Below are 15,079 nucleotides of genomic sequence, written 5' to 3'. Positions count from 1 at the left end.
TTGAATCAGGGGACTAATTTAAAAGGTCTGAATCAATTCAAAGTGGAAAAAGATTTGGAGGGCTTTGATGATTTGGACAGTCCTCGGTGGCTGCACCAGGGAGCTGCAGCTGGACCCCAAGCTGGTAAGTACTAGAGGTGGAAGTTGGGGGGCAGTGGGAGGGGACCATAGAGGGACCCTGCCAGCCCCCAGGCCCCCCATGCCTGCCCCGCCCACCCCAGCTCCCGGTGCTTTAAAGAAAAGTCCCAGTGCTCACCAGGTGCTGCCAGGCTGGGGGGGGGGGGGCAATCCCCACTGCCCCCCACTGCATTGGAGGCTCTTCCATGAGCCCTCTGACCCATGTCCTTTGCTCCCCCAGTTCCCCCATGGATGCCCCACCTGGACCAGCTCCAGCCCTTTAAGGGAAAAAAAATGGAAAAAAGCCCTGGGACTTGCCACTTTTCAGAGCCAGGCCTATGAATTTCACTTTTTCAGCCTCCTAGGTACAGAAACTCATGGACTCAATATACATAGTGGAATTCTGACACACTACAACCTGCCGGACATCTGACTCGCAAGGCACCTCTCCACTATTGCCTGTGCTGCTACATCCCCTCCATTTCCATTTTCACTGACTGGCTTTCTTGCCTGTATTGCATGCCAGGCCAGCCTCTGGCTTCTTTACTATTCCTTCCATCCAGGACCAGCAGATATATGAACTGCAGGTACTTCCTCAGCCTGACAAAGGATTTTTCAACCCAAAAGCTTCCTAAGATATATTTCTCTAACTATTCTGGGTTTTTTTCATAATAAACATATTAACATAAAAACACAAGATAAGCCATCACACACCATGAGTAACGTATATCCATCACAACATCTGTACTTCTTGCGTTCAATTCCTTTATAGAAAGAAAGGCATTGTGACAGTTTGGCTAGGCTACCAGAGATGCTGCTGGTGTGACTGTGCTAGGGCTGCTCACTCACTGAGTTATTTTATACTTGCTGCTGTTTACAGTGGTGCAGCAGGTATAAAGGCTGTAGGGGAGGAGGAGACCTCACTGGGGCACACTGCCATGTTGTGCAGAGGCTCCAGCTCCAGGAAGGGTGCACCTGAGCACACACATAGTGTCACCCACCCATGTCATAAGTTTTGCCTGCCTGCAGCCAGAGGTGCAGGGCCCCAGAACCCAGACTCCCCCTGCACCTATCTCCTTGACAGCTGGCAGGCTTTGTGGCTGCAGCAGGGCCTAGCAGGCCTGCAGTTTTCACCCCCATGTGCCTTAACACGCACACAGTGTGACCTATGTCACGAGTTTTGCTTATCAGCAGTTTGAGGTGCAGTTTCCCAGAAAACCCTGCACTTATCTCCTTGAAACTTGGCAGGCATTGTTGCCTCAGCAGGAGCTACCACCCCTGCAGTTTTCACCCCACTGTGGCTTAACACACACACATGACATGAGTTTTGCTTTCAGGACTTTGATGTGCAGTTTCCCAAAAACCCCTGCACATATCACTGTGAAATGTGGCAGCTTCATGCCCTCAGCAGAGGCTACCATCCCTGCAAGTTTCATCCAAATCAGCCAAAAATCAACAAAGTTATAGATATTTCATTGATTCCCCATTATACCCTATGGCCAAATCTCCAAATCAGCGCCGATTCTTCCAAAGCCATTTCGGACGAATCGAATCGGAAAAGTGATCCAAATCTCTGAATCAAATCTCTGGCATCCGAATTGGCCAAATCCAAATCAAATAGTTCCGTATTCACACAGACCTACTGGAATTACTGCGCAATACACCGCTGATGAGTGCAAACACCAACACCATTAAAATGGTGCAAAAGCATTTAACCCTTTTTAAAATGTCGTGCGCACATGCCCCTCGTTTCATCTACACACAGCCTGAGACTTTATGACTCATTTCCCCATATGTAAACTGAGGATATGATCTCATAGATGTTATATTGGCATACATTCATAACTGTCTGAAAGATGTTCAGACGCCGCCATAATCTGGTATTCTGTAGGTGGGCAAAAAGTGTGTGTAACTTAAATTTAATTCCAGGCAGATATATTAAAAGGCTAGATAAGGAATACCATTTTCTAGGAGCATGTAAAAAAAAGGAACTTAAGGGGCACTAAATTAGAGGATTAGATAAAGTCATACTAGTCTTAGAAGAATCAAGATATTGCCTAAGAGACCATATTAGTATAACCTGCTTGATAATATTTCCTGGTTTTCTGCTTTACTACTTCCAGTTGTTGAGAAAGTTACAAAAATGTGTAATCATTTAGTTTGAAGATGAAAAAGGCCAATGCATGAACTTAATGTAGAATAGCTGACACTTTGGAGGCCTCCTTTCCTCAAATATCAGGCACGCAATACAGGCTACTACTGTTTTATCATGTTCCAGAAACATTTATTTAGATGGACATTGAAAAGCTAATACTTCCACCAATTAATCTTTCTAAAGTCCTTGAGTACTCCTTGCAAACAGTCAAATAAACATATCCCTTTGTTGGAGTGGCACTGTCCATCTAGAATAAATCATGGAAGAAGTGTGGCACTGCCCTAGGGAAACATAACTGTGTGAAAAATATAATTACAGTCTTACAAACATGAGGCATTCCTCATATGCCACTACTAACCCAAGGGAAATTAATTACCCTGGAATGATTAAAAGCAAATAATTTAGCCCTCATCCATTGTTTCTCTATTCGCAATTTTAATAATGCATTAATACACCAGCTTCTAGAATCCTTTTATACCAGTAACTGCTGAATAGAGGAGCTGAAAAGTAAAACAGGTGAGATCCTCTGATGAGAATGAGAACCACTAAAACAATTTGAATACATAATATTCCTTCTCCCTGACCCTCACCCATGTTTCCATGCTTTCACAAAAAGAACTGTGTCTATCAAAAGCAACCAAGAGTAAATTTTAGCTGGCAGAACTTGACATAGGTATGTGGAGCTTACAGCAGTTTACCCTTTCTAAATGTACCTATTACTAGCTAAAAAGACTTTGGGCAGGATCTGTCAGAAGATATGTGTTTCCGCGAAAAACAAAGCTTCATGCTTTTTCCTCACCCTTCCAGGAAATAATCACAAACTGACATATCTAAATCATGTTGAAGAGGTTTCATAAAATTCTTCTTCTCATCTAAGCTTGTAGGCAAACTTTGAGATCAAACAGACTCTTCTGTATATCTTAAGGTAGTCTTGCCTGCCACCTCCATCAGCTTGGGCATCAGATCAACATTTTTCCTCATGGGATTCCAATTGATTTATCTATTTAGAAACTCTTTGTTGGTTGTAGAGCCAATCAGGAATATCCAACAAAACTGTTTTTGTTGTTGTAAAATTTTGATTTGCCAAGAAGGAATTTCAGGTCAAGAAGAGATACACTCCTTTCTTGACACAGCAATAGAAAAGGTCAGTAGTCAGGAGAGTCACCTATTATTTTGCAGACATAGATTCAGGTCTGAACTCTGCTGCTCTCCTATTTCTAGTGAGAGCCCTAGCCACCAGGCTTCCCTGGGGTTGGTCTCTCTCTCTTTTTTCATGAAAATGTTGAATGTTTTCTCTCTCGTCCTAGTGTGGGCATGTCTACACGTGCATCAACATGCTTTAGTTAATGCACATTAAATCTAGTAACTCCGTTGTGAGGTACTAGGAAAATGAGCATTAGCCCATCTTAATGTGCATTAACTAAAGACCACAGTTTTTTAGTGACACTGAATGCACATTAACCTATTTTAGTGTTACTGAAAAACGTGTTATTAAATTAATGCACATTAAAATAGGCTAATGCAGATTAAGTGTCACTTAAAAACCATGCTCTTTAGTTAATGCACATTAAGACAAGTTAATGTGCATTTTCCTAGTACCTCACACTGGAGGGCTCCTATACATATGCGCAGAGCCTTCTCTGACATGCTGGAAATCCAGCACATTGGAGAAGACTTGAATAATTGCGTCTGCTGGAGCACGGAAATGGATGCACTCCAGCACCTTCTGCATCACGTGCATCTATGTCGGCACGCGTCTCCACGTTGAAAAAATGGCGGTGGGGCATTTTGAAATAAAACATGTTTGATGCGCTTTAGTTCAAAGTATCTCACTACCATTTCTTCAGCATGGGGATGCACAGCAATGCTGATACACGCGATGCACAGGCACTTTTAATTAGTATGGCTTGCTAATTAAAGCACCCAGGGCTGCATCCCACAGCACATATGAAAGTGTCTGGAGGTACTGGATTTAATGTGCACTAACTAAAGCACATCAATGTACATGTATATACGCCCCACAATTTTTAAGTGAGGCTTTACTGCGCATTAAAATAGCCTAATGCACATTAAAGCACGTGTAGATGTGCCCAATTGATGCCAAAAATTTAATCCTCCCAAAGTGGAAGTATAAACCTCTATTTCACTGTTGATGAAGCTGCAAAATGTTTGGTTTGTTTTTCCCATGAAGAAGCTCTCATAATAATTTTCAAAGAATATCTCATCTATTGCACAAGCACTTCATATCAAACTACTTTTAAGAGTGCCCTGTCTCAACACTAAACAGCAGTAAATTAAAGCAATCACTCAGGAATATATGCAAAGAGCACCACCATCTTATCCTGCTACTTTGTAAATAGTAAGAGATAGAAATCTGGCTGAAAATTTTCTAACAGGCCCTTCTATATTTTCATCATTTAGAAAGGGGAGAACATTTACATTAGGGGAGTTCTAGTGGTGATAAGATAAAGAAAAAGGGGCGTGTGTAGATGAAACAGGGGCCTAAATTGAAGCAGTGGGTTTTAAAAAACACTGCTTCAATTTCAGGCCAATTAAACCCCCGTGTTGTGCACACACCCCGCTGACTTACCTGCCTCTCAGGCAGGGAAGAGAGGGCAAGCTGCTGGAGGGTGGAGTGGTCCCTGGGCTGCAAGGGGGAGCGGGGGGGCTGATGCTTCCCTCTGCAGCAGTGGTGCCCCACCCCACCAGGCAGCACCCGCCTGCAGGCACCTGACTCAGGCAGCCCCAGGGAGCATTGCAGCCGCAGAGGGAAGCATCAGGCCCCCGCACAGCTCAGGCAGGTAGGCAGGCTCCAGCAGGGGTGGGGGAAAAAGATCAGGATCACTGTTTTTCTTGGGCAAAGCCTGCTTTCCTGGGCTTCCATCAGGCTGCCTGCAGGGCTTCCTGCAGAGCCATGGAGCTGCATGGAGCCTTGTGCTTCACTCCGTGGCTGTAGGGGCAACAAACTAAAACTCCTCTGAAGAGTTTTAGTTTGCTGTGCCCCGAGTCATTTAAGGCACATTATGCCGCCAAATTTCCTACAGTAGCTGCAGTTAATGCATGATACACCACCGAGGCGTGTGAACATCAACACCATTAAAGTGGTACAAAAGCATTTAGCCCGCTTTAAAATGTCATGCACATATGCCCCTTGTTTCATCTACACATGGCCAAGGATACAATTTAAAAAAGGAACATAGGAAGCAGTGGATTTTACAGTATTCCTAAAAATAAAGATCAGTTAGACATCAGAATAGGACATCAAAAAGAAGCAGTAAAATTGAAGATGCTGGAGGTATTTATATTTAATAGGATTTAACAGGATATTCAGGATTTTTCTAATAACTCTGACAATGGTGAAGCTGCTGATAAACTAAGGAATAGCTTATCATACTGACCTGTGGCTGTTCTTGTTTCACCATCTGTTTGGTCTCCTCTTGCTCTTTTTTATTCTTAGAGTGGGCTGTTTTGGGCAGGGACACTGTCTCGTTCTGTGTTGGAGAAATACCTTGTACAAAAGGGTCCTGGTCCATGAGTGCAGTTCCAAGGTACTGAGGTCATATAAATAATGCTGTTGTGAATTAATTTTGATAGAGAACAGTTCTGCATTTTCAGGTGAATGAACCTGATGATCTAAAAGGTCTTTTCCATAAAGTAGTTGTCAACAACATTCCCCAGTGGTGGGCTGGAATGTCCCAGTGCAGACACTAGGGATAGGGACAGACATTACACATAAACCAGCTTAAGTGATCAGAAACTGGTTTAAACCTGTAACAGAACAGATGTTCAGTACACATAAACCAGCTTGAAAATGGCTTAAACCAGGTTTGAGATAAACCTTGTTGAATGTAGTATCAGATTTAACTGATTTGGGTCAAACTAGTTTATGCAATGTCTGCCCCAGACCCCTTGCTGATTTAAGTTAAACCAGGCTCTCCCACCATCCCAGCATGCTCTCTGGACCGGGCAGGGCTCTTTGCTCCACAGCAGAGCTGGCCCCTCCCCTCTGCTCCCTGGCTTTTTGCTCCCCCGCACCTCAAGCAAGGATTTCTCTGTCCCCTCTGCCTTACGCAGACACACAGCATTAGGCACCAGACCACATGCTGGCTACAGTCCATACTGTGGCAGACAGGATAAAGGCAAAATCAACAGGTAGCTGGTAATGTCCCTCTGTTGTTTTCTTAATGGTGTGATAAACACTGAGTTAGGGGTGATAAACACCGTGTTATCAATTCCCTGCTGGGCTGGTCCCGGGGGGGGGGGGGGGAGGACCCTCCCTCCCTCCCTCCCTCCCCCAATAATCAAAGCATCCTGCTGGGGCATAACCAGCCCTTCCCCACCTCCCCCTCAGCTCATCACCATAGAAGGGAAAGGAGTGGCTCAGGCTAGAAGTCAGCACCCCTGACTTCTAGCCTGAGCCACTGCACACATGTGCCTGCATTTTTTCAGTCCAGAGGGGATGTCTGTACAGTTACAAACTGGTTTAGCCTAGCCAGGTTAAACTAACCTGCAAAGATTGAATCAATTCAGGCTCAGGATTTTTGAATGTCTGTCCTTAGCCGAGGGCTTCTCCCCACTGCCCAACCAGAGCAAAAGTGAAGCTCTCTGCAGCCCAGCGATACCACCACACCAGTACATGAACAGAGGCTCCCCCTCTGCCCCTCGCTTAACACTACCAAAGTCTCCTATCACTGAAACCCCCTGATTTCACAGCCCAGATACAGCCCACAACCCATAGGCTGCTGTCCCTGAAATAGTGTCATTTTTGAAGAGGTGTGATGCAGACATTTCCCCTGTTGTTATAACTGCAAGATTTCTTTGCAGTTAACACCCAAAGGAGCTCTGGTCATTAAGAAATAGGGCAGAAAGTGGACAACAGATTCAGATTTTCAAAATGGTTCAATGTCTAAGAATCAGAATAAAAATATTCAGTTCAAAGTAAAAATATTTCTTTGATTTGGTAATTTTCCATGCAAAGAAAAAAATGGGGGGAAACAGTTTTCAAGGAGAAATATTGTTTGATGTAACCCAACTTTTGGCTGGAATTTTTTTTGTTTTTTTCGGGGGAGGAGGGGGACAAAAAATTGCCTCCAACTCTCCAGTATATCTTTGTACAGAAACAAGGCAGTGTTCTATTGGCAACAACTTCTGCTCCCTGACATCACATTCTGGATTGTTTTAGAGGCCGTGGTTTTATTCTGATAAATGTTCTGATATGTCTATCACTTCTTTTATAAACATACAGTTTTCTCTGGATTAGGCAAACTCCAAGAAGTCACTTGGGTTTTAATTATTTCAGTATTCTCCCACATACTTAACACAGGTTTGTTTCAGATTAGATATTATTCATAATATATTGTTTTATACTTCTATAAGTATATAAAAATGAGCCTAAACATGTCACTCTCCTAGTCTAAGAGAAGTTAGTACAAGTGCACTTCCACACTTCAATATTTTAGTATCACGTTAGATTGCTTTCACAGTGACGCAGGACATCATTTTGAAAATGACATGTTTCCAGATTCGGTGTAAAATTGTATAAGTAACATCACACTTTTTGTCTTCGCCTACAGTCAAGTAATGGAATCTCTGAGTCCTTCCATCACCCTTTACAAGCATAACTGGCATCCTAAAACCTGACAAACTGCAGCGCCTGACTGAAGAGATCACAGAATGATCCATGTTGTCAAACACTGGCAGATCCGTGGGAGGGTAACACCTACATGCTTGTCAAAAAGGTCTTGTGCAGAAAATGTGGAGAGAAAGTGACAGAGTTCAGCAAGCCAGTTTGTATCAATGGTGAAGATACTTGGCTTTCTTGCTTATGCCAAGCTTTTTATTAGGACCTTCATTTTTGCACTGTTTCTTTTAAATGAGTGATACCATGGAATTTTCCTTCCCTTTCTTTTCCTCTCCCCCTCCCCCATTTCTCTTTACTGACTGCACCCTCCTTTGACATGCCCTTGACTTCCCAAAAGGTCTTTTCTTTTGTTTTCTGATGCTGTAGGCAAGAATCGTGACCCATTTATCTTGGTAGCTAGTATACATTTAGAGATGTATACCTTCCCTTCTCATGCACTCCCCAGATGTAGCGCTTGTATATAGACACAATTCTTTTCCTAACTGGTTAAAAAGTTTATTATATAATAAAAGTTGGTGCTATTGTGAAACTGCAAGGGAAGGATGTATCTTTGGTGCTGTTACCTATAAGAATTCAATATTTACTTTGCTGATCTGGTAACATTTTCTTCATTTTTAAGCTTGTAATTCCTTAAAAAGCTCTGTCATTATGCATTATATGGCATTCCAGGAACAGTAAATGCCCCAGGATACGTAGTCCATCTCTGCTACCAACATTTAAAAGAAGTAGTAAGTCAGAACAGACTAACTGTTAAACTGACTATGATGTAATATTCAAAACATTGATGTGTGCACACCCTATCAGTTTTGATATCAGACTGATTATAACAGAATAATACTGCTGTGACTGTAAAGCACATTAGTAATCTTTTGGTGGTCTGGCTCAATTTTTGTGCATATATTATGTACCAGTGCCCTCTACTGGAATTAAATTGATAGAGCTACACACAGAAAAGGGAAAAAACATAGGGTTTATTGCAGGCTACCCACACACTCTCTTTCACCCAAGCATACATGCTGAAGGAAATCCTCCAATTTCTTTAGTTATTTATTTTTACCAGTATAGTTTGAACATTTTCACAACTGGAGAACAGGTATAAAAGCTCATGCCTTGAGAGATGAAGGTGCAATCCCACTTTTACCTAAAGAGATTAGGACATGCCTATTTTACCACTTCTTCCTATATAGAACTATATAATTGGACAGATGCATTTCAAGGAGAGAAGGAAAGGGAATTCCATATTACTTGAACCATCAGACATAGGCTAGATACTAGATTTGATAAACTTCTAATCTGATTGGTCCTATTGACTCAAATTGAGAGTGAAATCTCAGCCCATGTTCTTTAGATCCATAATGTAAAGGAGTGAAGTTACCTTGGCCTTTCCCTTTTAGTACACAATGGGTACAGCATTCCAAATGGGACACCAGATCACTTTAGATTAAGGACTACTGTTCATGATTAACTATCTATTCAGCACTTACCGTTTGAAGTTGTTTCCGAAAGCCAGAAATGTGGCTATTTGCTCCTAGTTGGATGACTAACTCTTTTTCAAGAGAACAGCAAATAGCAAGTGACAAATAATGTACTTCTGGTATGATTTTATGAAGCTTTGTATTCATAAACATTTTTAGGAATCACCCACAGTTTTCTAATATTTCCAAACAAGAATCACTATAATCTCTTGAAGAAAAATGTTGTATAAACTGACTACTCTATGAATGTAGCTGGTATTACTGAGTCAGTTCTTGTTATCTGACCCACATATCTTCAAGTATATACTTGAACATGGGTGTGTGTGTGTATATACATAAAATACACACACTTTTTGTTGATGCCTTGTTATTCTCAATCCCTGTCCTGTGCCTACTTCTCTACATCTACTTTTCCCTGTACATATTTCACTTGCAGGTTTTATAGTTTATATGTCAAAGTGCCTATCTATAGTTTCTATTGGCAGACAAGGTTCTTTGGGTAAATGTGATATTTTTTATTATACCAACTAAATAGTTGGAAAAATGTTCTTTGCAAGCTTTTGGGCACAAACACCCTTCTTCAAGCACAGGGAGAGTCTGCTGGTGTTTTGTGCTCTCCTGGGTGGAATAGAAGTGTAAGCCAATTCTATTTGTTTTTAATGTCTTTTTTCAAGACTGCCCAAGTCTCATTTTCAAAAGTCACTGAAATATTTAGCAGTCTCTCTCATGGACTTTCAGTGAAATTCAGACACTTGTGAAAATCTTGGACTCCTTATTTGTCACTAGGCCAGCACACTGAATCCAGTCCTTCTAATTTTAAGCGTATTGACAAATTCACATGCTATTCAGCAAGGGCATCAGTAGCAAAATAATTTACTTTAATTTAGACAGCAGCAGCTTAGTCCTCATCTTCCAAAAACACCACCTTCTCAGACATGGCTTCCATCTCTGACAATATTTACAAAGACATCTGTCCCCAAGCCAACCCTTCTCATCCCATCATTTCCATCCCACATACACCCACACACACAGATGTTGAATGAGTTTGGCCAGGTAGCTCTGGGTATTGGGCAAATGAGTTGTGTTGTGTTGTATTGTGCTGTGGCATAAAATGAGGCCCCTAGCTTTCAATGAATTTCTCTCAAGGTCTTAAGTGCAAAGCTAAGTACACATCAGCAGCCACTTTGCCTATTTTCATTAAACTCCAAAACTATTCTTCCCCTCCCACAAGTTTTCAGCTCATTTATTTCTCCAATATTATTTTCACATATCTTTGCCACACTACCTTCCTTATACTGTCCCATTTTACAGTGACTTCTTTGAAACAAGTCAGTTAAGCTCACTGTTGAAGCAGACAACAACTTTACTGGTCACATTAGCCTACAGTTGGTGCTCATGAAAACGTTCTACCATGCAGTTAGTAGCATGCAGTAAGTTCTGTATAAAACTTGGAAATGGATCCTCCCTATGGACCTCTCACTGCTACCATGGGAACCACAGTAATAGGACCATACAGAATAGACATGAATGCCAAGAGATTAACAGTAGGCTGACTCAGCCTGGATAGAAGCTCCTTTACAACTCTGACTTCCTGCAAAGTTATTCTCATCCCAAGCAAACAAGGTCTTTGCAAATTGTTGTAGGCTTTGATGCAATTGTCCTGTTTGAAAACAATCTGTAGAACCAAGAACTGAGCAAAACTGCTGAACAGTGCCCTCAATATGGTTTAGTAATTCTTGAGGTACTTGTTCTTCTCAAAGACGTCTTGAGGCTGTGTCTACAAAGAAAGCTCACTTGAAGTTCTGTGCCAAAGCTTGTAAACAGTTACAACAAGAATTTATGCTAGAAAGCCTGTATATAAACAAACCAAAAAAGGGGAAGCTACAAGTTTTGTTTTGTTTTGTTTTGTTTTGGGGGGGCATTATTTTCTATTAGTGCTGGCCACAAATGGAAATTTAAGGGGCATCACAATTTTTGCATCACAAACCAGTTTTCTCATAAGGTTTGTGTCTTTTTTTCTCCTCCCTCCTCCTCCTTGGAAAGGTAGAAAACCTACAGAAAACCTATTTTGACTCTCACGTTTTTCCCTGTGGACAGTTAGTAACAAATTGTGAAATGCTTAGGAGTTTCTTGGGAAAGAAAGATTTGTTCATACTGCCCCTTTAGCTTTCCTAAACCAGTGTTCACAACCTGCCTATTGTGTTATGTTTGTCATGGTAACCAGGTTTTGCTGTGCCTGTGTATGGCATGTGCCCCCTAACTTGATCACATGCTGAAAGCAAAACATGGCATGATAGCAATTCAGCCACCTCCCCGCCCTATGGAAATTGTCATGGCAGCAATGACCAGAGGTGGTAGTGGTAGATGAACTTCATTCTACCATTGTTACTGTAACATGGCGATAGAAGCCATGTTATAGCAACAGCAAAACCATCACCAATGACAGATGGTAAGGACCCAGCTGGCACAATGGTATAATGAGAGGAGCACAGTCTTATTATGCATGACTGGCAATGGGAATAGGTACAAAGGTATTCAGATGATAAGAGAAGGTACATCTTACTTTGAGAAAAACCATCTCACCCTGGAGACAGAAAAATGACATACATGTAAGGAAAGGAAACAAGACAGAAAATCTGTGGTCCAACCGTCCCTTTAACCATCACCTGTAGCACCTGCCAGAGAGTCTGTGGCTCTAGGATCGGCCTTCAATGGACTCATCTACTACCTTTTATTTGACCCATGGGAGTGATCATCCTCAACAATGAGGGATTGCCAGTGATGATGATTCAGATGATACATCACTTGTTTACCTTACATCAAGTCTATGATATTCTTAGGGACATTGTGTTCCATTCATGATTCTAATTTTTTGTCCCAGGGTCTAAGCAATGCTGTCCACAGCAGATGCTGGACTCTGCATCAGTCTTTCACTTGACATTCTTCAGTCTACTTCCCCTGACTGACCGCAGTAAGCCAAGAAGAGCCCAATCCCAGTATATGCTGAACAGCCTAGAAGCAGTGGATTCCACTGCATAGTCTGAGTCACCATTAATTCCAGAACCTTAACAATGTTAAGGACCACTGGCATCTATCTGAGCAGCATCCAAACATCTTATACAATGTCATGTCTCCTGTGTACCAAGCATATAATTTCTGCCCCGCAGTCATTGGTCCAATTTAGCATTGCAAACAATGGGAAGACAAATAGAGTAAGAATGTCTGCAATAAATAGAATCATAGAAAGGGTTGGAAGACCTTAAGAGATCATGTAGTCCAACCCCCTGCTCAAAGAAGAACCATCCCCAACTAGATCATTCCAGCCAGGGCTTTGTCAAGCCAGGCCTTAAAAACCTTCAAGGATGGAGATTCTACCACCTCTCTAGGTAACCTGTTCTAGTGCTTCACCATCCTCCCAGAGAGAGAGTTTTTCCTAATATCCAACTTAAACCGCCCTTGCTGCAACTTAAGATCATTGTTCCTTGTTCTGTCATCTGTCAACCACTGAGAACAGTCTAGCTCCATCCTCTCTGGAACCCCACTTCAGGTAGCTGAAGCCTGCTATTAAATCCTCCCTCGGTCTTCTCTTCCACAGACTAAATAAACCCAGTTCCCTCAGCCTCTCCTCATAAGTCATGTGCCCCAAACCCTGAACCATTTTCGTTGCTCTCTGCTGGATTATCTCCAACTTGTCCACATCTTTCTATAGTGGGGGGAGAGGGGTCAAAACTGGGCACAGTACTCCAAATATGGCCTCACCAGTGCAGAATACAGCAGAATAATTATTTCCCTCCATCTGCTAACAACACTCCTAATAATGCAATCCAGCATGCTGTTAGCTTTCTTGGCAACAAGGACACATTGCTAACTCATATCCATCATATTGTCCACTGTAACCCCCAAGTCCTTTTCTGCAGAGCTGTTGCTTAGCCAGTCAGTCCCCAGGCTATAGTGGTGCGTGGGATTCTTCCGTCCTAAGTGCAGGACTTTGCACTTATCCTTCTTAAACCTCATGAGATTTGTTTTGACCCAATCCTCCAATTTGTCTAGGTCACTCTGAATCCTAAGCTTACCTCCAGTGTATCTACTACACACCCCCTGCTTGGTATCAGCCACGAACTTGCTTAGGGTGCAATCCATCCCATCTTCCAGATTGTTAATGAAGATATTGAACAAAACTGGCTCCAGGACTGAACCCTGGGGCACTCCACTTGATACTGGCTTGCCAGTTAGATATTGAGCCATTGATTACTACACGTTGAGCCCAACAGTGCAACCAGCTTTCTATCCACCTTATAGTCCATTCATCCAACCCACACTTCCTCCGCTTGCTTGCAAGAATGCTGTAGAAGATGGTATCAAAAGCCTTGCTAAATTCAAGGTATAGCACATCCACTGCTTTCCCTGCATCCACAGAGCCAGTCATCTCATCAAAGAAGGCAATCAGGTTGGCCAAGCATGAATTGCCCTTGGTGAAACCATGCTGACTGTTCCCAATCACCTTCTTCAAGTGCTTAGAAATGGATTCTTTGGGGACATACTGCATGATTTTTCTGGGGTTTGAGGGGAGGCTGACTGGTCTGTAGTTCCCTGGATCCTCCTCCTTTCCTTTCTTAAAGATGGGCACTGTATTTGCCCTTTTCCAGTCATCTGGGACCTTCCCCAATCACCACGAATTTTCAAAGATAATGGCCAGCAGTTCTGCAATCACATCAGCCAACTCCCTCAGCATCCTCAGATGCATTGCTTCTCGCCTCATAGATTTGTGCATGTCCAGCTTTTCTAAATAGTCCCTAACCTGTTCTTGCATCACTGGGGGCTACTCTCCTTATCCCCAAATTGTACTGCTCAGTGCAGTAGTCTGGGAGCTGACCTTGCCTATGAAGACCAAGGTAAAAAAGGCATTGAGTACTTTAGCCTTTCCCTCTGTGGCAGTCGAGTGGTAGGCCGGGCTGTGGCCAGTAGCCCCGAAACGGCAGGCGGGTACTTTTGACCGATGGAGCGGAATTAGGCACTGAAGTGTACTGGTTGAACAAAGAGATTGTTTACTTACGCCGTCGGTGTATACAGCGCAGGAAGAGTTGACTAGCTTAGTTGCAGTTACAAACGCAGAAAAGACACTCTCAAAGACACGAGAGAAACGAGATGAGACGAGAAGAAATTTCTGTAACCGGCTTACGGCGGTACCGGGGTCAGGGGTACGTCGGGACAGTCGAGGACGGGGAGTCATTGGTGGGTGATCAGTCCGCCAAGTTCACTCCGAGATGTGCGCGGAGTTCTCTGACTTGAGCGGAAACTGCTTTAACTTTTATATGACTAACAAGCCAATCACTAGTCGCCAAATATGAATAATTTGGAACTGGCCAATGGTGGTGTGCATGTTTGCATAAAGCTGGCAGGAACTTTTCACTGCACCGGGGTTTTCTACCCAGGCAGAAAATTCCACTGTGGCGGGAAACCCCACAGCGTTATGGACATCAAATCAATGAAACCTTCCACTGTGACATAGGCACTCAACTCATTTGGTTATGACACCCTCATCATCTGTCACTAGGTGCTAGGTTGCCTCCCCCATTCTGTAAGGGACTGACACTTTCCCTGACCTTCTTCTTGTTGCTAATATACTTTTAGAAACCCTTCTTGTTTGTTACCCTTCACACCCCTTGCTAGCTGCAACTCTAATTGCACTTT

The sequence above is a fragment of the Alligator mississippiensis genome, chromosome 1, assembly GCF_030867095.1.
Source record: "Alligator mississippiensis isolate rAllMis1 chromosome 1, rAllMis1, whole genome shotgun sequence".
Lineage (NCBI taxonomy): Eukaryota > Metazoa > Chordata > Crocodylia > Alligatoridae > Alligator > Alligator mississippiensis.
The sequence above is the reverse complement of the archived record's forward strand: the minus strand, read 5'-3'. Positions refer to the sequence as shown.